This window comes from Acanthaster planci, linkage group LG10, assembly GCF_054643075.1.
Source record: "Acanthaster planci isolate LZ-2023a linkage group LG10, COTS_SCS, whole genome shotgun sequence".
Lineage (NCBI taxonomy): Eukaryota > Metazoa > Echinodermata > Asteroidea > Valvatida > Acanthasteridae > Acanthaster > Acanthaster planci.
The window spans coordinates 12,062,358-12,085,781 of record NC_141786.1 but is presented as its reverse complement, the minus strand read 5'-3'; the positions used below and the strand labels follow the sequence as shown (position 1 = coordinate 12,085,781).

Sequence of the window (23,424 nt, the reverse complement as noted above, 5' to 3'; positions counted from 1 at the left end):
ATTCCGTCTGATTTTCCGGACCAAATTGTTGGCCCAATGCCGCTGCAAGGGCCGTATAATTTCTTCATCTGGTACTATCCAAATCTCCTCACACGGACTGGGCCGATCCACTTAGACTTGCTGCTAAGTAGACGGTTTTTGCCGTATTGTCCCAGCAGTTGAGTTTTGCCAATAACTCGAACTGCACCTTGTAATCTGTCCAAGAAATTGATCCATTGAATGTGGCTGAACGAATTCTGGGTTTATCCGCAAAACTTGCTTTACCGAAATTTCGTTCCACCTCTTGTTGCCTAGTAACTAGTCCCCACTGGACTCTGCACTGGAGTCAGACTCAATTCCCGAATCTTGGTCGCTTCAACTTGTAAATTTCTTGAGTTCCTCTTGCTCCTTCTACAGACTTTGCTAAATCGGCGTTGATGCATACGCCTTTTATGGATTTCTGGCAGTGCAGAACTAGGCCACATACATCGCGCATACTGCAACTGGCTATAATGCGCGTATGCAAATGAGTCAATCACACTGATCAGCTTTTGCTATATACCTATATACCTATGTACAGTATTTATATAACGCATAAATCCTATTAATTAACACATGTACACTTCAGCATAATGGAATGCCTGCACATGCAATGGGATCTGCAAAGAAACAATTCCTCTCAGGGAAATAAGTCATAACAGAAAGATAAATACATGCTTTCAAGAATTTCTACAATTATCTGGGATGCATCATAAGTGTTCTTGAAAAATCGGTAAGTTCTACCATGGTTTAAAAAAACTGTCAAGAATGTGTTTCTTAACAAAGAGCAATTTTTACAGTAAATAAGAGCCATTTGACTAATTTCTCAAATTCCTTCAAAGGCAGAGTGATTTCTGTCACGATATCAAAGTGCAGTCTGAAATATCACAAAACATCCCGCTCTTTTACCTTCTTTCATTTTGGTTGTCTTGAAATATATCTCCTTTTAACGGATGTCTTCCGATTTTTTGAAGGAAAACCCAGGTTTTCATTAGAAAAAATAACTTTATCTGGCGCACTGATATTCGCCCCAACTTATGTTTGCTTGCACCAACGTGGTATTCGTGACAGACGTATTGCAGTTTGTTACTGTATAGAAAAATGAGATTCAATATCATTTATAAGTTGTTTAGGTTCTAAATAGAAATTAAATCAAGGATATTGTAACAAAAATACCAGGCATGATTAACTTCCAGTAAGCACACTTTATTCCTCACTCTGATAAAATGTAGGTTATTTTCAGGAATCTCAGGAATGAGAAAGGATAAGAAATTTATTCCAAGTTGTAACTCGTACTTCAGTGACGAGAATTAAGGCCAATGCCGATGTCCACGCGTATTGATAATGGAGCCTACGATAAGTAAATGGTAGAGTATTCTTAAAAGATTGGACTTTTACAAGTTTAATTTGTCGACGCTCTCCGGGTCAAGACGCTAGGAATATTTTTCAGTAAGAATAATTACTATGCGACCAATCAGTGTATTGGGTGCGATATTTACGTACGCGCCCCAGACACTTTAAAATACGAGCCAAATTCGGGCTTGGGTCTCAGATCAGTTTCAGACCTGGTTCAGATCGCAACAGGTTCTTGCAACCTCGCACGGAGTAAGGAGCGCGTCTCACTCAACGTTCGATCGAAATGCACATTGACACTCCGACTCAACATTAAGAATTTGTGTATGGGATTGCATGCATCTGGAACCGTGTGTACAGGTAGTGTTGAGAGACAATAAACCTGTTGTTATTCTTAAACCAATAACGACCTCTTCAGCTTGTCCATCCTTGCCGAGTCGACAATTGTGTACTTTAACCAGTAATATTTAATAGAATTATTCAAAAGGACACTAAAAATAAGCCAAAATAAAGTTGAGCAAATGAAAAACAAACGCTTCTGGACCAAAAACAAAGACTAGCCACAAGTCGTGCGCACTCTACGCGCAATGCAGCGTTGGAGCGAAGTGAACAATGAGGGCACACAGTTTTAGTTGCACTGAAACGGCCACGTGGCTGCTGTCAGAGGTGCTGGTACTCCATCGCCTAAAACTGAACCAAAGCCGGAACACCGTCAAAAGCAGGTACCCGATAGGATCAAAAGACAATTACAAAGTTTAGCTACTGTTTTGAAAAAAAAAAATGGTTTGAAAGCGCTTGGAGCTTTACCTCGATTGTTACGTTGGTTTATAACAGTTTCAATTTAGGCAAAGTTTAACCTTTCCAATGCATTTTGAAAATTGATGAACAATTATTTGGTAATCTTATTATATTAGATTTCTTCTTATTGAAATCGAGACAACGTAAAACGCAATTGCTCTTTACGTGTCCTGTCATATTGTCTTATCGCTCGATGGTTGCCAAGTCTTATTTATATTGTAAAATGCTATTTTACCCTCTTCTCAGAAGCAGTACTCGTAATCTTCTATTAGCCCACGCAAGAAGTCAGTGTCTATAAACTGGTCTAGGTCAAATCGATTATGTTTTTTATCTTTATGGCCGCAGTTTGTAATCCATTTGCGAATTGTGGTTTTTATTGTACCACAGCAGAGTTTACAATCATATCTTCAGCGACCATGTTTGCTACTCTACACTCCTCCGCAGTCTTTACATCTGCATTTTCGTTCACCATGTTCCCATTTATTTTTGTCTTGATAAATCTATATCTTTTCAAAGCACTCGTTACAAGTAATATTTGGCTTTCCATTCATCTTTTTTTTAGAATTTGACAGATCTTTAGATATTTTACATGCACTACAATTTTTTGTTTCTGACGTTGTCATTCTAATTTTTTACGTTTTCATAAATATTTTTTTAATTTTTATTGAAAGCAATATAACATTGGTTTTGCCCTCTGTTTTGAGATTGATCCTTTCTAAATCATTACTTTATACATTATAAAAGTGACTCCAGCAACAGCAATGATTCCAACCGTTTACATTTTTTCTTCGTTGTGAATATCAAGCAGCTTCCTTTTTAATGGTTCTTTTACTTGCAGTGGCTTTATACTAGGAGTAGGATTGGCTCCATCACTTCAACCTTACTTTCTGGATCGGCAAAATCATCAAATGCTACTGTAGCAGATTTTGAATGAGAATTCTATGTTGGAACGTAACGTGTTTGCATTCCAAGTGTTGCAACCTTAAGGTGGTTGTTGTAGCCTTCAAACGTCCCAATCTTAGATGCATGTGCGAATGCACCAAATATAAACCAAAATTCAACGGGGCTTTTTGCATTATTCAGTGAATCTTGAAACTGATTGATCGACTGTTGTAAATTAGGTTCCGAATTTATCAAAGATTCCACAATGGTGACAAATTGCTGTTGAGCATCTAATCCAGTTCCTGTTGCCAAAACGCTTGTTTTTGTTTGGGCTTGCGCTCCCAACAATGCGTAAACATAAGCTCTAATAGATTCGTTTACCTTTGTATTTCCTTTGCCCACCCGAAGGTCATGTAAGTAGAGCATGCATACTTGCCGTTGGTTACGTGTAAATCACGAGCGTCATAGTTTTTGTCAGGGACTGGTACATATCCGTTTCTGTAACAATAAGCTGTTCCTAATCCATTGCTCAATGTATCTCGACTTTGTTTATACGACTTGGTCGAGTCTACGTTAAACAGACGGCATGTGTCTGTAAATTTGCGATGATCGTAATTGTCAAATATGTCGTCGCTCGGTAAAGGCATGATGCAGTCAAACAAGATTTGTTTTACCGTGTAATATACATAAAATCAAACGACGCTGATACGCATGGATTTGTATCAGGCAGTAACTTGACACCAACTCCGCACGCAATAAACCACAAAATTAAGCTGGTTTTGATAAAATGACATGGCGTCGGTAACCCAACGGTTGACCGGTAAATTGTTAAAGTTATTCGCCAAGTTTTTCATAAGATCTTTTTTTAAATCTGCTGCCCTTTCATTAGCTAAAGTTTACGCTTTCTATTTGGCGTAACTAAAAGTAACTAAACTAAGTGCCGACTAAAATAAAGAAGAGCCAGATTACTCGATTAATGCTTCACAGCAATAAATTCTCATAATAACTAATCGATCAAAATGCGGTAAGGAATAAGGTGATTTGCTTGTCATGATGTTGACATCATGAATAATGTATGTGCCAAGGGTAACAAAACGGTAAATAATAGACTTGTACAAGTATGCTCCCCTTGTGATTAACTACACAGACACTGAAAAAGTCCGTCCCCTTACAGCGATAAATTCAAAATCGATGCGGTGGGCGTCTATATAAATATCAGCTTTTTCTCGACTTAGAGTTACGTGCAAAGAATGCACGGCAGACGAAAAATCGAAAGACGGGAACCAGGACACTAAAACATACGAGCAAAGGACAATAAGGAACTAATGTGGAATAACATTTAATTATTAACTTAAAGCAGCAAATAAAAACCAAAGTAAATCTAGTGGTTTACTGCAACTTGAACTTCTCATGCAAGAACACCGTGAATTTGAACAGTCAAAAGCATAAAAGGAAATTATTTACATTAGCACAGCCAAGCAGAATTAATTACACTGAAAATTAGCAAGCCGGCAAAACATATTAATATGCAAAGAGGCAAATTATATTCGCCCGAGTATAATTAACTTAAGGAGCCAATAGTTCTAATTTGGGTCGAGCTGCTCGCAGTGTATAAACAGATATTTAATGTGTTCGATGTTGTAGTTGCCTTTGTGTACAACCAAATTTTGTAGTTCGTCTTGGGGCAGGCCGAGCAATTGACCCACGTGTTTGTTTAGTTTTAGTTTTAAAAAAGGGTAAAAAAGGACTAGGACAACTGTTTGAGACTCTTTGTAAACTTTAAAAATAGCTCCCAGGATGGCGTTTAAAAGAAAATCAAACCAGTCAATACCGTAGTAACCAGGTTCAAGGACATTAGAACCACTCGCCTGTGAGACACTCAATGACTCAAACTCTCGCTTTGCAAAAAGCCGGTCAAACTCAAGACTGGGTTGGCCCTTTGTAATAGGTTTCACGGTAGAAGACACAGTATCCCAAATGAACACCTGTTTTTCTTCGGTTGACGGTGGTGGCCCATCTGTGAGATAATTGCCATAGTCTAATCTACTAAAAATTGCATTAAAGACTTGAAAAATGGCCCCTAGTGTTATGTGATAACTATGAGCAACATTAATATTTATTGTTATTTCAACAACATTACGCGGGTGATGATGATAATGTGTACTAAAAAGATAGCCATAATCACATTCATCAATCATTCTTAACATTGTAATTTTTTCTTCTTCTACAAATACTTATACTTATCTTATTACAAAAATCATCAACAAAAATATGATCTTTTCTTAGTGGGTAATCAAAAACTCCGGGTACATAAAATTCGTCACTTAATTCACCTAAATCACCAAAATAAAACGAACAAAAATCAACAAATTTGAGTTTTATTGCTCCTATTATAGATAACATGCGTGATCTGTAGATTTTTATTCGTTTAATGTTGTATTCCCAATTTGTGGTATATTTTTGTATGTTTCTTAAAAAAATTTCGGTAACATGATAAAATTCCAAAAAAAACATCTAGTAAGCGTAAAGTCGGTTGTTCAATCTCATATTTTTCACCTGTATATAGATCGCTGTATTTTTGCAAAAAGTCCGAATTAATTATCCCATCATCACCGGGTTCGTCAGGTAAGAACTCCCTCAAATCCCACTCGATCTCTGTCTCCCTCTTAATGTTTAAAATTTTTTTTTTCAAGCTGAATATTTTTGACACAAATACATTTGGTCCCTTCTTCATTTTTGATCTCGTTTTTAAGTTTAAATGTCTGCGGATTTCTAGTCAAGTGAAATGTGTGCGTCTCCATTTTAATAATATAAATTCTTTAAAAACTTTTCTCGGGCATTTTCCCAGTGCTTATCCGAAACTTCAAATAGATCGTTCACTTGAGATTCGGTTTCCCCAGTTTCGTCTTGATAACATACCGCGATTAAAGCCTTCAACGGTTTACCTCTGGAGATCTTACCGTTTAAGACCTGGTTTAACTTATATTCTATTTCACCCGCTTCGCCGTTTTTAAAACAAATGTTGTACTTCTGCAACGTTCTTCTCGATTTTGGTGGTGGTGGCTTTTTCTAAACGTGATGCTTGTAGTATCGATCTCCCATGTCGGCGGGGATGTATGAATTTAACGAAGCGAACCCCAAAATTAGACCGCAGTGTTTACAAGCGTATCTTCCATCTGTTTTGAGTATTTGGTGATTACAAGCGGGTATCGGTTTACTTTGTTTTTGAGATCGCGGTATGTGTACTTCCTTTAGATTCAGCAAGTGACAAAGCTCCGCATCAGTCATCTTTTATATAAGGGTTTATTTATTTAAGGTAAAAAATTAACCTGGGATTTCTACATCAGCGTCGTATTCAATAACTAATCCAATTTTGTATAAATCCACGTCGAGTTTAGTCGATGAATCGGGCAATGACTCGTTCTCTCGCGCGTGCCTGAGCGTTTTATGCTTGTCGTCTACGAGCACCACGTGATCCATTCCTTCCAACTCGACACAATTTACGCAACAGGTGCAGTAGGTACAACCAAAACATTCGATACAATGGGCGCACTCGAAACAGTCCTCGCAACTGTCCAAGGCATTTGAAATTCTGCAGTCGTATGAATTAAAACAAGCCACGCAATTTATACATCTACCGCAATCGTCGCTGGTGCAGCAGTCCTTACTTCTGACGCAATCGTTACATTGGTGACAGTTGTGGCACTCTTTACAACCGATGCATTTGCGTAAACTTCTGGAATTTAAACAACGAAAGCAATCGTACGAATCTATCAAGTCCATCAAATTTCTCTTGTCTTTGCAAAAATAACAATTCACGTTTGTAGTTTTATCTACCATTTATTTTTATGTATTTTATTATTGTTTATTTTTTTTATCATTTTTATGACGGGCCAGCGAAAGAAAGTCCCTTTTTTGGTGACTTATTGCTGGTGCGATCGGTACAAGTCACGAATTGTTTACACAAAAAGTGCGCCGGGGTCAAAAGTTCAAGGTCAGTGAAGTGGAAATCCCCGGCGCTAGTCACGAGTTGTTTACAGGAAAAGTGCGCCGGGGTCAAAAGGTGAGTGGGAATCCCCGGTACGTGTGGTGGGTGAAAGGGGGTTTTTGTCTCAGAATGTATATAGTCGCCTGATATTTTAGAGCCGGATTTTTTGGGTCGATGAGGTACCGGAGAAATCTAGAACTCCAGATTTTTAGGGGATTACCCCTATTTTTTGAGTTGATGTACTACCCGAGGGTTTTTGCTGAAAACGGTGAAAAGGGGAGTGTGCTCCAGAATCGGCTATTTCCTACTACTTCTTCCGTTCGTTACGAAGAACGTTTAGAATGGCTGTCCGCTGAAACTAACGTGAAAAACCCACCCAAAACTTCAGTCTACGAATTGCATTTACAACAAATAACGAAACCTCAAACATGGAGAAATGTATCATTCACTCTGACATATTTAACTCGGACATGAACTTATGTTCTTCGCTGATTTTTGTATATGTTACCCAAATGTCAAGTGTTTCTTACGTTCGTGACTGCGGACACGTACACATTTGTAAAATATCACGGTGCGTAACGAACGTGAAACACTGATGATTTCGTAAACTTGGCAAGGCTATTCTTTAAGTTTGTTATTTTTGTGATGGTCTTTAGCTTAAAAAGTGTAAATTATTTGTCCCTTTGCAATTTCAAGAGGGACTTCAGATGTTTACTATTTTTTTCTTCCGTTCGTTAAACATGGACACGATTCACACGAAACCATCCAAGCGGTCCGCTACAAAGCCCAAAAATCACCCATTGACTATCCATTTAAATCTTCCCTTTTACAATGCCATCTGACCTCTTTTCACAAAAAAATACAGAAAATTAAATCTATTTAAGTTGATACAAACCTTTTGGCTGCTCGTTTTCCGGATATTGGCTGCTCTTTCCCTGATTGTTGGAGGGAAAGCTGTCGCGCGCAGCAACTTCCTCCGTTCGTTACAAAGAGGCGCGAAAGCGGCGCACGGTGGACACGGTGCTTAAAATAGCTTTATCTCGGAAAAGACGTAATCGAGCCTAAAACAATTGACCTTTAGGTCATCCATGCAGGGTACACCATTGCACGTGTACGACCACTAGTCAGACTGCGTTGATCACCAGTTAAAATATGTGGACATTTTACGTTAGTTACCAAGTGGACACGAAAATTTAGCGATCGATGTGTTGATGTTTTCTCATCCTCGAGGGTAATTATGGTCTAGCACACATTTTACACGATGTTTATTAAGCTCATTTCGAATAAAAATGGCTTTTACAGGTAAGGGTGAGGCTTGTAAACGATGATTCTGGCCCTTTTCGTCATGGTATGGTGTGGTGGACACGATGTGAAACGAACGTTAACGCATAATCAGCTGCCATTTTGGAGCGTGGATTTATCTATTTTTTTTTGTAAAGGGCCAAAATATTACTTCATTGCTTTACTCAAAAATATGACCATCGTGATAAAATACGTGAGCTATAAGTAAAGTAGTTGAGTTCATTAAATTTTGTTCAATCAATGTCCCATTTTGGGCGCCATTTTGAACTTTTTGCTCTTTTACGTGAATAAAAATTATAGACTCGCATTTACACTGAATTATTTATCTTTATCTCTCAAATACATGTACAGCTATAATCTCTAGCAAACATAGCTTGAAAATGGTTACATCATCGGATAAATTAAAGTTCGTTTTTTGCATCATGAAAGTTGGCCAGTATTGTGACCTTACACATATGCACAAAAATCGTATGGTATATGGTTTGCCTGCCCAGTCAATTACATTTGTTGGTGAAGAAATTGGCTGAAAAGGATTTTTAGCAATAAAATTGCGGAATTTTTTTTTCTTGATTCAAACTTCGTTTTCTGTTTCGAGGACAGGATTCCGCGAATTCCGTCCGTTTTCCGCGATCGCGGAAAATCATTGGCCCTAATAATGTACATGTACAGGCCAGGTTACACTCTACAAAATGTACGCACCTGGTACTACCAGTTTCATGCATATTGGCCATACACGTTACCTATCAGCCTATAATGACCAGCATTTTAGGGAAGATTTGATCAAGAAAGAGTTAGCGGAGGTTTTCAGTGTTAGGCCTAATTGCATGTTGCAGGGCAATTTCAAATGCCATAGCGTACGAAACCATAAAATATTAGAATCAGAGTAGGCCTAGCCTAGGCCTAAGTAATGTTACTAGGCCTGGCCTACCTCAATGGATTAGACCCGTAAACAGAGCCTTTGAGGGAGACGAAGGAGTAGGCCTGTAGGCTTGTAATTATAAGCCTACGCCAGGCCCTGTTTAAGTGTACATTCATGATGTGCCCTCTAGGTGTTTTACCGACTATACAGATAGAGATGTAGGACCTATACAGCCTGGGTCGAGCTTTAGGCATAGGGCAGGGCCTAGGGCCTACATCTGTATCGGACTGAGAAACATTTCCCTTTTTTGTTTGGAAATAGGCAGAATGACCATGACAACTTATATCTCCGTAAGCGGTGATTCTGTGCAAAACTGCTGGGGTGTTGTCTGATATTAATACAATTTCCGCAAAATAAGATATCTCACTAACTGGGTTCTGTACTTACGTGCTTAACTTCAAGTTCACCGCCATAGTAGTTCCATTCATGCCCATGCTTAACAGTCCGTCCGTGACGTCATTACACTCGGGCAGCCTCCAGAGACCCGCTTGCCAGCTGGGGTAGTGGTGGCTGACACCAGGGCAGGCACGAAGATCACATGACGGCTAAACGAACGCTCCCGTGTAAGTTTGACTTACACGTGTAAGTTAATCGAACGCACCAATTGTGTACGAGAACTGCTAAACTTATGCAGGTCCCCTGCAGCTATTCCTGTGCCTGTCTCCGACAATTGATGGAATTACATTCAACGCATTCTTGTACTGGCATGTCTTTCAAGTTTTATTTACTTCTGACCTCTGGTCCAAAGCAGAAGTTTTCACTTCGAATGCCGTAACAAATACAGAAAATAACCATGTCAAAAAACACATCAACACAACAATTGGTAAGCCCTAGTACATGTCATGTGAAGATACATGTGACTGGTCCAAATTGCAAACCTGAAGATGTTGTCAAACTCGGGGACTAATCCTTACTATTTCCGTCCAAACTGCATTTACATGTATTAATAATTTGTACTCACATGCATAATATTCAAGTAATAAGATGATTAGATGAGTTAAGTTGCGATACAACAAACATCTGAAAGTTTATCACGCAGCTAACATTGTCACATTCAGTGTTTATAAAACTAGCTAGAAAAATGTAGTGTACAGTACACGTAACGGTAAGACTACAAGTACTTGTAGGCCGTATATGCGATACATGAACCAAAGTAATACACGCTTACCACTGTGCCGTTTATCGAAGACAGACCTCAAAAAATCTTATTTACTTCAGCATATAATGGATGGTCAAAAACAGCAAATCTAGAATGTACTTATTCGTTTATATAGATATCATTTTCTGGGAATAGATCAGAGCGAAATGGACAGAAAGTCTGTATGTTGATGCTGGCAATCGATCACATGGACGGCGGCCCGCTAAAACGTTATACATTGCATCGCAAACTTTACGACCGTAGGATGGCATGTCCAAAGTCACTAAAAAGGGATAAAGTATGGAGCGTCGAAGGTTACAATTCCCACACCTAAACCTAACATTCTGGAAGATTTTACCAGTGGGACTGAAGGCACGGAAACCGGGTAGGAAAGGTGGAATACGAGTAGTAGTATAAAAATGAGAGTTCTGGAGCACACGCCCCTTTTTGCCCGGTTTTTGCTCAAAACCCTTGGGTACCTATACGACCCAAAAAACCCTCAAAACCATTTAAATGGGAAAAAATGAGAAAATGCCAGAATTGTCGTGAACCCCAGTTTTTGATCAAAACCCTTCGGTAGTACATCGACCCAAAAATCTCGGGGATTTCCGCTCACCTTTTGACCCCAGCACCGCTCGCTCGCTCGCTGGCTAAACAACTCGTGACTAGCGCCGGGGATTTCCACTTCACTGACCTTGAACTTTTGACCCCGGTTGTAAACAACTCGTGACTGGCACCGACCTGCACCAGCACTCACTCGCAAACAAAAAGGGATTTCCCCTTGCGAACAAGTCTCGACTTGCCCGTTATAAAAACGAAAAAAACAAACAATAATAAAAATACATAAAAATAAATGGTAGATCAAACTACAAACGTGAATTGTTATTTTTGCAAAGACACGAGTAATTCGGTTGACTTGATAGATTCTTATGATTGCTCTCGTTGTTTTAATTCAAAAAGTTTACGCAAATGCATCGGTTGTAAAGAATGTCGCAATTGTCACGAATGTCAAGACTGCGTCAGATGTAAGGACTGCTTTACCAGCGACGATTGCAGTAGATGTATAAATTGCGTGGCTTGTTTTAATTCATACGACTGCAGAAATTCGAATGCCTTGGACAGTTGCGAGGACTGTTACGACTGTGTCAATTGTATCGAATGTTTTGGTTGTACGTACTGCACCTGCTGCGTAAACTGTGTCGAGTTGGAAGGAATGGATCACGTGGTGCTCGTAGACGGCAAGCATAAAAAGCTGAGGCACGTGCGAGAGAACGAGTCATTGCCCGATTCAGCTACTAAACTCGACGCGGACTTATACAAAATTGGATTAATTATTGAATACAACGCTGACGTCGAACATTTAATTAAAGTAGAAATCCCGTCTGAATAAAAATGAGAAAAATTTTAGAAACCTAATTATTAATCAGAACCATGTCAACTCAAGTATTTATCGTTTCAGACGACCACGAGCGCCTAAATGTCGACAACTGCGATCCCAATGTTACCTATGGCCCCTTTGACCCGAGTAAATTAATCATTTCAAATCCCGTGGTTAAAGAAGGGATCTACACTTCACATATTTTTTACCATCACAACGACCAAAACAAACGACTGTTGATTATGACGACGGAACCCTGTTACGGTATAAACCCACTTTACAAATATGGCAATCGAGATAAAATGTCCGAAAATATCCAGGGCCGTCAAATTTGTTATCAGATACAATCACCTACGGCAAGCGTACTCGATCACATAAATTTGGCCGTTTATAAATTTATCGAGTCTCAAGGGTCTAATCTCCCGTCTAACACCGTAAATGCCTACAAAGCCAGTCACGATATCGATGAATTGAACAAAATCGAATATGTAGTTAAACCGCCTTATACGGCTAAAAACCAAATGTACGTTAAAATGGATCCCTTTGCTTCGCTATTTGATCACCAAAAAAGATCTATCGACTCGTCAAATATCGATAAATTTATCAATAAGAGATGCGACGCGCAATCATTTATTTGTGCAAAAGACGTATACTACGGTACCCACGGTTCACTGTCTTGCGGAGCCAGCGTCAGGTATAGAGTGACAGCGGCAATGTTGAAAATTAGAAATGACGGTCTAACTTCGAGTAAGTCGGCGTTGCAAGCGTTTAGCGGATTTGAATTAAAAGACGATTAAATTTAAAAAATCAATTTAACCTCAGTTAGCTACTAACCGGGGTTATTTTTTTTTTTACTTTAAATAAATAAACCCTTATATAAAATGACTGATGCGGAACTTTGCCACTTGTTGAATAAAAAGGAAGTACACATAATTGGGGCAACGAGAACTGTCCAACCGAGACCGCCTTGTAACCACCAAATAGTTGAAATGGACGAAAGATTTGTGTGTAAAACATTGCGGTCAAATTTTTGGATGGGTTTCTTCGTTCGGAGCCGCAGAAATGGGAGATCGATACTACAAGCATCACGTTTGGAAAAAACCTAAGCCGCCAAAATCGAGAAAAACGTTGCTGAAGTATAATCTGTCTTTTGAAAACGGCGAAGCGGGTGAAATAGAATACAAGTTGAACCAAGTTTTAAACGGTAAAATCTCTCGAGGTAAACCGTTGGAGGCTTTAATTGCAGTCTGTTATCAAGACCGTCACTGGGGAAATCGAATCTGAAGTTAAAGAACTTTTTCAAGTCTCGGATAAGCACTGGAAAAACGCTATGGAGAAGTTTAACCTCGCAAAACAAGACGTATAAAACGTATATAATAACATGGAGACGCACACTTTTCACTTGACCGAGAACCCGCAGACGTTTAGATTGAAAAACGAGATCAACAACACCAAAGGCGACAAAGTCGTCCGAGTAAAGAATATTCAGTTTGAAGCTGGATATTTTAACGTAACAAACGTTACTGAAATTGAGTGGGATACAAACTTGGACGGTAGGCCAGCGGGGGTACTTGGCGAACGACCGCCCGGTGTGCCCTCAGTGGAAAGAACGGATTCATCTCCCAATCCAGAATTAGTACAAACAGCTAAATCCAGATTGATCCAAGCAAATAAAAGAGGCGAGTTAGCAGAAGAAATCAGAATCATCGCTGATGAAATTGAGCAGCTAAACCAAGAAATCGCAGCTTTAGAAGATCAGTTAAACCAAAGACAACCATCAGAAACGCGAGTTCGTTTAGCTTTTGATCTCGACGATAAAAAAATTAAATCAGCTTCACTGCTCGAGGGACAAAGACAAGCTGTAGATGAAATCTTTGAAGGGAATTCACCAACTCGACCTACCACCACCACCAACTCCCCCAGGAGACCCAGAAGAGAATTAACTAAAAGACTGTTTTTGATGGGGCTAACTGGGCCTATATACGACAGACTTTATTCGTGAAGCTCATCCGAACCATTACCTCAGGGTCAAAGAGGAAGCATCGTGGTATCCCCCGGTTATTACCGCATAGACTGGTTTCACTTTTTGTTAAACTCGATACTGGGCGTTTCTTTTAAGGTTCACTCGGAATCTAAACGGGTGACATTGGCCATTACGGACCCCAATCTCAAGTTGCGACTAAACAAAGAAGTGTCCAAGCTATTAAACTTACCCAAAATAAAACTTTTACCCAACGTTATTTACGAAGGCAAGTACGATTTAAACCCCTTGAAACTCGCGTTATTCATTGCAAACAATTAAATACATTTGACAACTTTTATAACGGGCGGACTTTAGACTTGTTGTACGTGATAGCTACCGAGCCTCGCACCTGTAATCACTGTGAAACGCCTAAAAAGTTAATCGACAGGAACATCAGTGAATTGACTTTTTCTGTTAAAAACAACAGAGGCGAGCTCTTGAATAACATCGGCAAAATTTTAATTGAGTTAGACATTTTTTAAAACGCGTAATTATAAAAGTAATAAGATGACGACTAACATATACCCTGATTTGACTTCGGAAACAAAGGTTTACAGGCTAAGAAAGATCGAAGAAATTAAATCTCAAACGCGACGCGAGGGAAAGTAGTTACAAAAAGATCAAACGACTTTTAACAGCGCTCGGATATGTGGAATATGGAGTAGAAGCAATGGGCGCCACATCGGCAGCCGTAGGCATTCCCGCCATTTGGGGCGTCATTACCGGTCCCGTTGGACTTGTGATGGAAGGAATCGCTATCGGTGCGTTTGGCGCTTACGCGATTCTAAAGTACGCCTCCCGTAGACTCACCCACAAAACTAAAAAACACGATCAAATTCGAATTTTGGCAGACGCTAAATTAAATACCATCGAAGAATACGTATCTCACGCGATTGAAGACGGTGACATATCCCAGGAAGAATTTGTCCTTATCTTATCCGAGCTGAAAAAGTTTAACGAGATGAAAGAAAAGATTAGATCGCGTACGTCTACAAAATTGGAAGCGAGCACAGCGAGCGAAACTTCTTAAGAAGAATTTGAACGTCAAGTCAACGAAAGAGCAGAAGCGCTAGCCAACGAACGGGCGGCGGTTTTAAAAAAAGATCTTATGAAAAAACTTGGCAAATACGTTTTACAAAGTCGGTTAAGTACGAAGAGAAACCAGAATGTTTAAGGTGTTCAAAATTATCAAAATCACCACCCGCTTATCAAAACTTGGTGTGTCCAACGGCACCTCCTTTAAAATTCTTTTAAAATAAATGGGAGGCAATTTTAGTAGTCTAAATATTTTAGTAAACGAAGACAATTCCTTTACAGCCGAGTTTCCAAATTTAACGCACGCGTATAAATTACCAAAAGTAACTACGGACAAAGCGGTAAATAGGTGGTCTAGTCCGGAGTCGATATCGTTTTACCAAAATCAATTTAATTTCGCGGTCTATTGCGCGACGACGGCCTGCGGTGTGGGCTTTGATCTACTGTCCGACCCTAATCCGTAGGTCTCGGCTTTATTTAACTTTCACGTGTATTACACCGTACAAAAAATATTTTACGACTGCGTGATGCCCATTCCGAGCGATGACGTATTTGACGCGTTACACAATAATTATGACCATCGGAAGTTTACCGACACGTGTCTTTTATACGGAGTAGACCCGAATAAATCGTACAAACAAACAAGAGACACTTTGTCGAACGGATTAGGCACCGCTTATTATTACGACAATGGATATGTACCTGTTCCGGGTAAAAACTACGACGCGCACGACTTACACGTGACCAACGGTAAATACGCGGGATCTACTTACATGGGATGTGTAACCTACACAGTTACCTGGATTTCACAGTCGGACGCGGTTACTTTGGCCAGGTGGGACTTCGTTCCTAAAAAGTCTCGGTTGACGGACGAAGGAATCACCAAGGTAAATGAATCAATCCGAGCTTACGTCTACGCGTTACTTGGAGCACAGGCGCAGACCAAGACCAGCGTTTTAGCAACCGGCACCGGATTAGACGCGCGACGACAATTTATTACCATCGTGGAATCTTTAATTAATTCGGGTCCCGATCTCGAACAGTCGATTGACCAATATCAAGATTCGTTACAATACGCAAAAACGCCGCTGAACTTTGTAGTTGCCCCAGGTTTGTACCTGGTACCCTCGGACATGGACTTACGCATCGGCACGTTTGAGGGATATAACAATAATTTACGAGTCGCGACTGCAGATATGAAGACTGGATACTACCGAGTTTGAATAACGGAACGAGTACTAACGAAGAAGCGATTCAACCAGAACCAACAGTGTTACCGAGGAAGCAACCAGAACCAATTCTAAAGCCTTTAGACGCCCACAATGAAGAAAAACTATCATTAACCGTTGGAGCCGTTGCAGTGGGTGTCGTCGGGTTTATATTGTATAAAATTTTAACTTAAACGTTTTGAATTAGAGCAAAAGAGAATATTCCCTCCTAAATCTAGGAAGGAATATTTTTTCTTTTTTGTCCTATTTACCCAGTATTTTGCACGTATGTCAAAAGCAGAACACCCGCCCCCACGAACAAGGTCCACACGTGTTCCGCCACCCATCCGACCGCTTTACTCGCCACGTTAAAAGTCCAACTCAAAATGCTACCTATGATCCCAGGCAAAGCTCCTAAAGCGCTCAACCCGAGTTTCTTCAATACGTTTGCCAGGTTCCACAGTTGACGTTTGATCCAATAGGTAATTCCTGGTTTGGAAGGAGGTTTAGGCGTTGGTTTAGGTGCGGGTTCAGGCGTTACACTAGGAGTTCCAACAGCTCTGACGCTGGCCACTATACTACTAACGACGGTGCTCACAGCTAAACTAAAAGCCGTTAAGATGCTCACGATTGTGACGCCTTGTTCTCTAAATATCGTTCGAATCTTCTCGATGTTGATTAACTGCAGAGGATTTGACATTCTTATTTGCCTCGTGCAAACTGGTTTTTTTCAGTTGCAGACTCAGTTTCATTTTCACTGTGAGGCAAGTAATCAGTGTCATCTTTGGCACTACAATCTTCTGAATAATTTGCTTTCTGGCAGTAAGATCACGCTAGGCATATTCTCTTTTGCCTCTTGCCAGGCAGCGACTAGGAATGAGGTCAGCTCCATTTTCCTTATCTGTAGACTCTGAAAAAAGGGATTAAAAAGGTTAATTTCTTGATCTTTATCAGAAATTCTGCTTCTTTGAAATGTCTCTTCACTAGATCCTACAGCAACATCAGAAGATGACTCAACAAGTTGGCTGGATTTATGTCTTTTACCTTTATGCAGGACATCCCAGCAGCTCACTGAGGGTACCTGAATGCAGAGTTCTACAGCAGCATCAGACAACTCTACATGTTCAGCAGATTGGTTTTCATTGTCATCCTGATGGTTTGCTTCATGATCACCTGTAGGAACCCGTGTGCCTGGGAAGGTAGAGGAGGGATATGAAAACTCAATATGGCTGGCAACTTGGTTGGATATTCTGGTTTGAGCGTTTTCCTTCAGTGGTCTTGTGTTACCCAGCAGACTTGCAGATGTGGCCTGAACTGTCTCCATACATGGGTCAGCTTTGTTGCATGTATATGTTTCAAAGAATTGCTCCTTGGAGCCGCCACAATCAACTGAAAGTATCTGTATGCTCAGACAGTTACCAGATGGCTGAGCAAACTCAACAGCTTCTCTGCATTCAGGTGTTACTTTCTGACAGCTGGGACTTGATTGACTCACTAAATGTTCTTGTGTACATGTATTTATAGCAGCACCATGAGATGATTCAACAGCTTGTTTGAATTTATGCATTCTGTTGGCTTTTACCTTGGTGAATTGGTGATTTGCCAAGGATGCCTCTTGAGCAGCTTGCCTTGATTTACATGTTTGCACATTTTCACCTTTCTGACGGAAACATGTTTTATTGGATGACCGTTTCTGTATATTCACAAGAAGACCTGCCGCAGCAAGTGATTGGTGACTGAGAGCAGGACTTGATTCAAGTCCAAGGCATCGAGGATGGTCAGGTGAAGTTGCAACCTTGCCACGATCTTCACATGCAATGTGAGAAGACTCAAGATGTCGGACACTTCCATTAGATGGAAATATATTATCTTCTCTACTGGTACTTGAATTATGAGCTGAAGGTGCAGTTTCTGCAGCAGCCACATAAAATGACTTTTTATGTTCAAGTCTGGCAGATTGGCAGGTTTCATGTACTTCTGTATCTTTTTGCAGTGGACTGCTGGAACCTGTAACAGCTTTTTTGTTTGACTTTACACATTGCCTAGTTTGCTTTAATTTACCTGTTTTTTTTTTTTTTTTGATGCAGACTAGTCTTACCTACAGCACTATGCGACCGACATGTAGCACGCCAGGTAGTTTGTCTGGATTTACGCCTTTTTTATCTTTAGTGGTGCCTGTGGAACCAAAGGCATGGTCTGGTCCTGATGACGTGCCTTTTCGGGTCGGTTGGCTTTACATGTTTTCTGTGATTTGTCTTCCAGAATTGCATGATTAGCAGTTGTTATTTGCAGGCTCAAACCTGCACCAGCAGTGTAACAGGGAGGCAACTTGACATTCTGAGAAGCTTGGCTGCACTGCTTTGCTACATGAACATTGTCTTTTTGATGAAAACTAGATGAAGATTCTTGCATAGTAAAACCTGTGAAAGCAATGGAAGATGACTCAAAATATCTGGCTTCTTGACTGGATAGAAGTGCTTTATTGCCTTTGTGATAGGGGTTTGAGTTACTAGCAGAGGCTAATGGAATTCCTACATTCACGGCAGAAGCCTGTGGTGAAACCTTTCTAACAGCTTGGCTGAATGGGCAGGCATCACCATCTTTTCTATCATCAGGCACTGTACGTTCTTGTTCAGATCAGTGGCAGTAGCCAAAGATATGAGTTGAAGCCTGAATGGATGCCTGCAATTTTGTCTCTTCTCCTTCAGGGTTTGAATCATGAGCCACAGGTATATGCTTGCCAATATCTGTAGTAACAACCAAAGATAATTTAGTTACCTGTTGTTGCTTGGTTGGACAGACACACTTCAATGTTTGTTGCCGTGGGACTTGAAGGTTCAGTTAAATGTGTGATGAGCAAGTCCACGTTTGTACCAGCAGCCTCAGATGAATCAACATACTGGGCAGTTGGCTGACGCATACAGGGTTCTCTGCTTGACTGAACACAGAATAAAAATAGAAAAACTTAGTAATTTAGATGCAGCATTACATTCATGCAATGATTTACCCCCTTTCCCCCAAAATAAAATCAGATTGAAGTAAACTTACGTCATCTGTTTGTAAAATATCTCAATATAGTAATGTTCCAGCTCCCTATAGAAAGGCCTGATTTTAAAAGGGACTCTAAGGTATGACCGATGGCTGCAGCTTTGAAGGTAACGTACATCTATTCATATTGTTTTCATGATAAAAGTATAGATTAGTGGATTGCATATTTAAATTGTTTCCAGCATTCTTAGGTATCAGTCTTTAGAGCCCTGTCTTAATTTTCAATTTTGTTCACAGTAAACAAGACAGCTCGGCAGAGTGGAATGTTCCCTTGCAATTATTACATAGATTTACGGAAAGCACTGGGGTAGAGATACACGTACTGAAAAGGGTTCCAAAATGTACTTCAAACACGTTTCTTGTGCGTATTTTCAACAATACCTTGATACCAAGCTGTGCGGAATTTGTCAATATCCATCCAGGACTGGGTGGGTCCAGTTTATGAGTCTTGGGTTTAGGTTTTCTTTTATTTTTATTAGTCAAGTTCGGCTCTGGTTATATAAGATGTAAAGTTGTACATCGCTGTACACGATATTCAGTGCGCCCGTGTGCATGTACGTGCGTTTCTATTGTTATGCACAAATTATTATGTGTATTATTTGGTTCACTGTATTCAATATACAGGGTGTCTGTTTGGTTGTGTGCTGATGGTCATTACCATGGTCACCGACAATAAATAATGCTGTTTCCAGTCATGCTACACCTGTGTCTTGACTAAGTCACTGCTGTCTGCTGTCTCCAACTCCCGAGTCAGTCGTCGTGGTCCGACCAGGGATTTATTTCCCACCAGTTGAAGTCAATACTCCAACAACCCCAGGGGCTGCGCAAGTAGCTATCATTGCATTATTTAACGGTTAACTTGCCCTCTATACGTTTTTTGACCGGTGCAAATTCCATCGCATCTGACAACCGCGCAAAAAAAAAACCACACGGCTTATGAATTCGTGTTTTAATCGTATTTGCCTTGGCTGCTGGCATGCGCTCTAAAACAGATTCAAAATCCGCGTGAATGACAAATGGTACAGGCTGTTTATTCTTGTAGTTTTCAAATTGTAAAATGTTTTTAACCTTTCACGGGCAATTCGACTTTACAAGGCAGTGTATCCATTCCTCGGCAATCTTCCTGGTGTTTATTTTTTGTGCACTTTGAAAGTGCGACATACAGTTAAAGCACCAATTTTTTGTGACCGTGTTTGTTTACGTCACACATCAACAGAGAGAAAATTCTAATCCAACAATGATGGCTCGTTTTGCCTTGGGGTAAAGTAAAGTAAATTGATCGGTTTGCGAGAAATTTAGTTGTATAAAGAATATAAACGCCGTCTTTCCCATTGTAACCAAATATGTTGATTCCCAAGCTGTTTTGTGATTTAATTCGTGCAATCAGTGAAATTGGTTTTAAAAAGCTTATATTTGTGAAATTTAAGCCGTCTGCCTTCGTGTAAATTGACGTGCGTTCGTTATGTATTTTATATTTTGATGGTTTTCTTTTCCAATTTATTTTTGACGAAATCTGAATATAGCTTTAAAGCTGCTCTGAATGCCCAACGGATACACTTTTGATCGTTATTTTTACAAGTAGTGGAACGTAAGTAGCGCCCACGGGGTTATATTTGACCAGGTTGATAAAAAAAGCGACGACCCAGCCTGATTGGCGTTGCGTATGCGCTTCTATATCTTCAATCTGCTTTTGTCTCTGTTCAACAAGTGCATTTTGATGTCACGTTTAGAAATGATCACGCTGTTCTCGCTCGTAAAAGTAAATGTGCCGGGTTCGGTCTATTCGGTTTTTCCAATTTAAACTGAACTTTGATGACCGTTTGTAGCTTATAAGAGCCAATTTCTTTAAATTTGGCCAACGCTTTGTCTTAGATATAATTTCCGTAAAATTTGAAAAAAAATAATCAAGTCATACTCAAAGAACTGAGGTATCAATTCCCAGTTTCTATAATTACCTTAGAAACGCCGAACGTCAACTTCTGCAAGGTCGTCCGGTGGAGGAAAAGCTTTAATTGCTTTGATTAAATCTTTCTTTACTATTCTGCACGTGTAAACGAAAGGAATGTCATTGTATTGAACTGTTTTCAAGAGCTGACGACGTGATTGACGTGAGAGATGTCTAAATTGCAGTTGGTTAGTTCGAATGGCCTGGACGAGTCCATGCTTTGTGTGTTGCTTGCGCTTTTGTGCCGGTAATGGAATTGTTATACCCATTAATATATTCGGATAAAAACGATTTTTAAATCGATTAAAGGTCAATAAAAAAGGTTGACGTCGCGGTTTGGTTGGATTCATGACTATTTATATTAAGATAATTATAAATTTCATTTAAGTTTTATTAAATCTCAGTTCTTCAGATTTGGGAGAACAGGGATTTTTTTAAATTCTTACTCACCTTTCACCTCTTTAAGGGAAATGCTACTTTGCAAGGCGACATGTCCATTTCTTGGCATTTTTCTGATTTTTTTCTGAGTGAACCTTAAAAGAAACGCCCGGAATCAAATTTAACAAAAGTAAAACCGGTCCATGTTATAATAACCGGGAGGGAGATACCACGATGCTTCCTCTTGGACCCTCAGAAATGCTTGAGATGAGCTTTGCGAATGAAGTCTGTCGTGTATAGGTTCCGTCAGAAAAATTTCTTGGTTTAGCTGCTCAATTTCATCAGCGATGATTCTAATTTCTTCAGCTAAGTTGCCTTTTTTATTTGCTTGGATCAATCTGTTTTTGGCTGTTTTTACTAATTCTGAATTGGGAGATACGTCCAAGTTTGTATCCCACTCTATTTCAGTCGCGTTTGTTACGTTAAAATATCCTGCTTCAAAGTAAATATTCTTTACTCGGGCGACCTTGTCGCCTTGGGCGTTTTTAATGACATCCTTCAATTTAAACGTCTGCTCGTTCTTGGTTAAGTGAAACGTGTGATTCTCAATTTTATTATATACGTTTTGGCAAATCTTGTTTTGTCAATCTATAGGTCTTGTTTGGCGAGGTTTAATTTGTCGAGGGCGTTTTCCCAGTGCTTGTCTAAAACTTTAAATAGACCTTTCACTTTAGATTCGGTTTCCCGGTTACATCGTAATAAGATACCGCTATTTAAGCCTCAACGGCTTACCTCTAGAAATCTTACCGTTTAAATCTCGGTTTAACTTATATTCTATTTCGCCCGCTTCACCGTTTTTAAGCAAATGTTATATTTTTGTAAGGTTTTTCTCGATTTTGGTGGCGGCGGTTTTTTCCAAACGTGATGCTTGTAATATCGATCTCCCATGTCTACAGGGGTGTACGAGGAAACCCACCCAAAAATTAGACCACAATGTTTGCACGCGTGTCTTTCGTCTATTTCAAGTACCGCAATCGTCGCAGGTGGAGCAGTCGTTACATCTTGTGCAGTCGTTACATTCGTGACATTCTTTACAATCCGTACATTTGCATAACTTTTTGGAATTTAAACAACAAAAGCAATCGTACGAATCTATCAAATCGATCGAATTTCTCGTGTCTTTGCAAAAATAACAATTCATGTTTATAGTGTGATCTACCATTTTTTATGTAGTATTTATTTTTTTTTGTTTTTTATAACGGGCAAGCGACGGGAAGTCTCTTTTTTGTTTGTGATTATTTGAGAGTGATTGTTTCTGCGATCGGTGCTGGTCACGAGTTGTTGTCGAAATACTGCGGTCAAGAGTTCAAGGTGAGTGAAGTGGGAATCCCTGGCGCGAGTGGGTGAAAGGGGGTTTGGGCTCATAAAGTGTATATTTACCTGGTATTTTTAGAGCCAATTTTGGAGTCAATGAGGCACCCAGGGAAAATTGTTAAAATCTGGAATTTCAGATTTTTAGGGGATTCCCCCGACTTTTTGAGTCGATGTAGTACCCAGGGATTTTTGGTAAAAATGGTGGAAAAGGGCGTTTGCTCCACAACTGTCTATTTCACTCTACTCAACCTTTTTGTGTTTTTTTAAATTAGTACTGCTCCTCCAAAGCCATGAGTCAGAAACAGGAAATGTAATACTCTGTTGCCCTGGCCTGGCAGCACTCATGACTCCCGGGTTCTGCGGGAAAGCCTGGTTGGAGAACAGTTTGAAAATGGACAAGAAGGAGAAATGTACCTGTTAGGCGATACGGGATACCCGTCCAAACGATGGCTCCTTACCCTGTTCCTTCGTCCATCAAATCGAGCTGAAGCAAGATACAATGCTGCGCACAGGTAATTCATTCGTGTGTTGAATTTTCCATCCATGAGAAATCTCCAAATATCTAACTTTTCTTGCAAATTCAGGATAGCAACTGATTTCAAGTTGTGTGGATTTGCTATGTTGTTTACAGATCAAC

At 39.9% G+C, this 23,424-nt stretch overlaps 1 long non-coding RNA gene across 1 annotated transcript in view; it reads left to right on the top strand.

The window, feature by feature from the left end:
• The window catches only part of LOC147797773 (uncharacterized), a 461,720-nt gene that overhangs the window by 314,686 nt on the left and 123,610 nt on the right, over nucleotides 1-23,424 (top strand). The window lies entirely within an intron of this gene.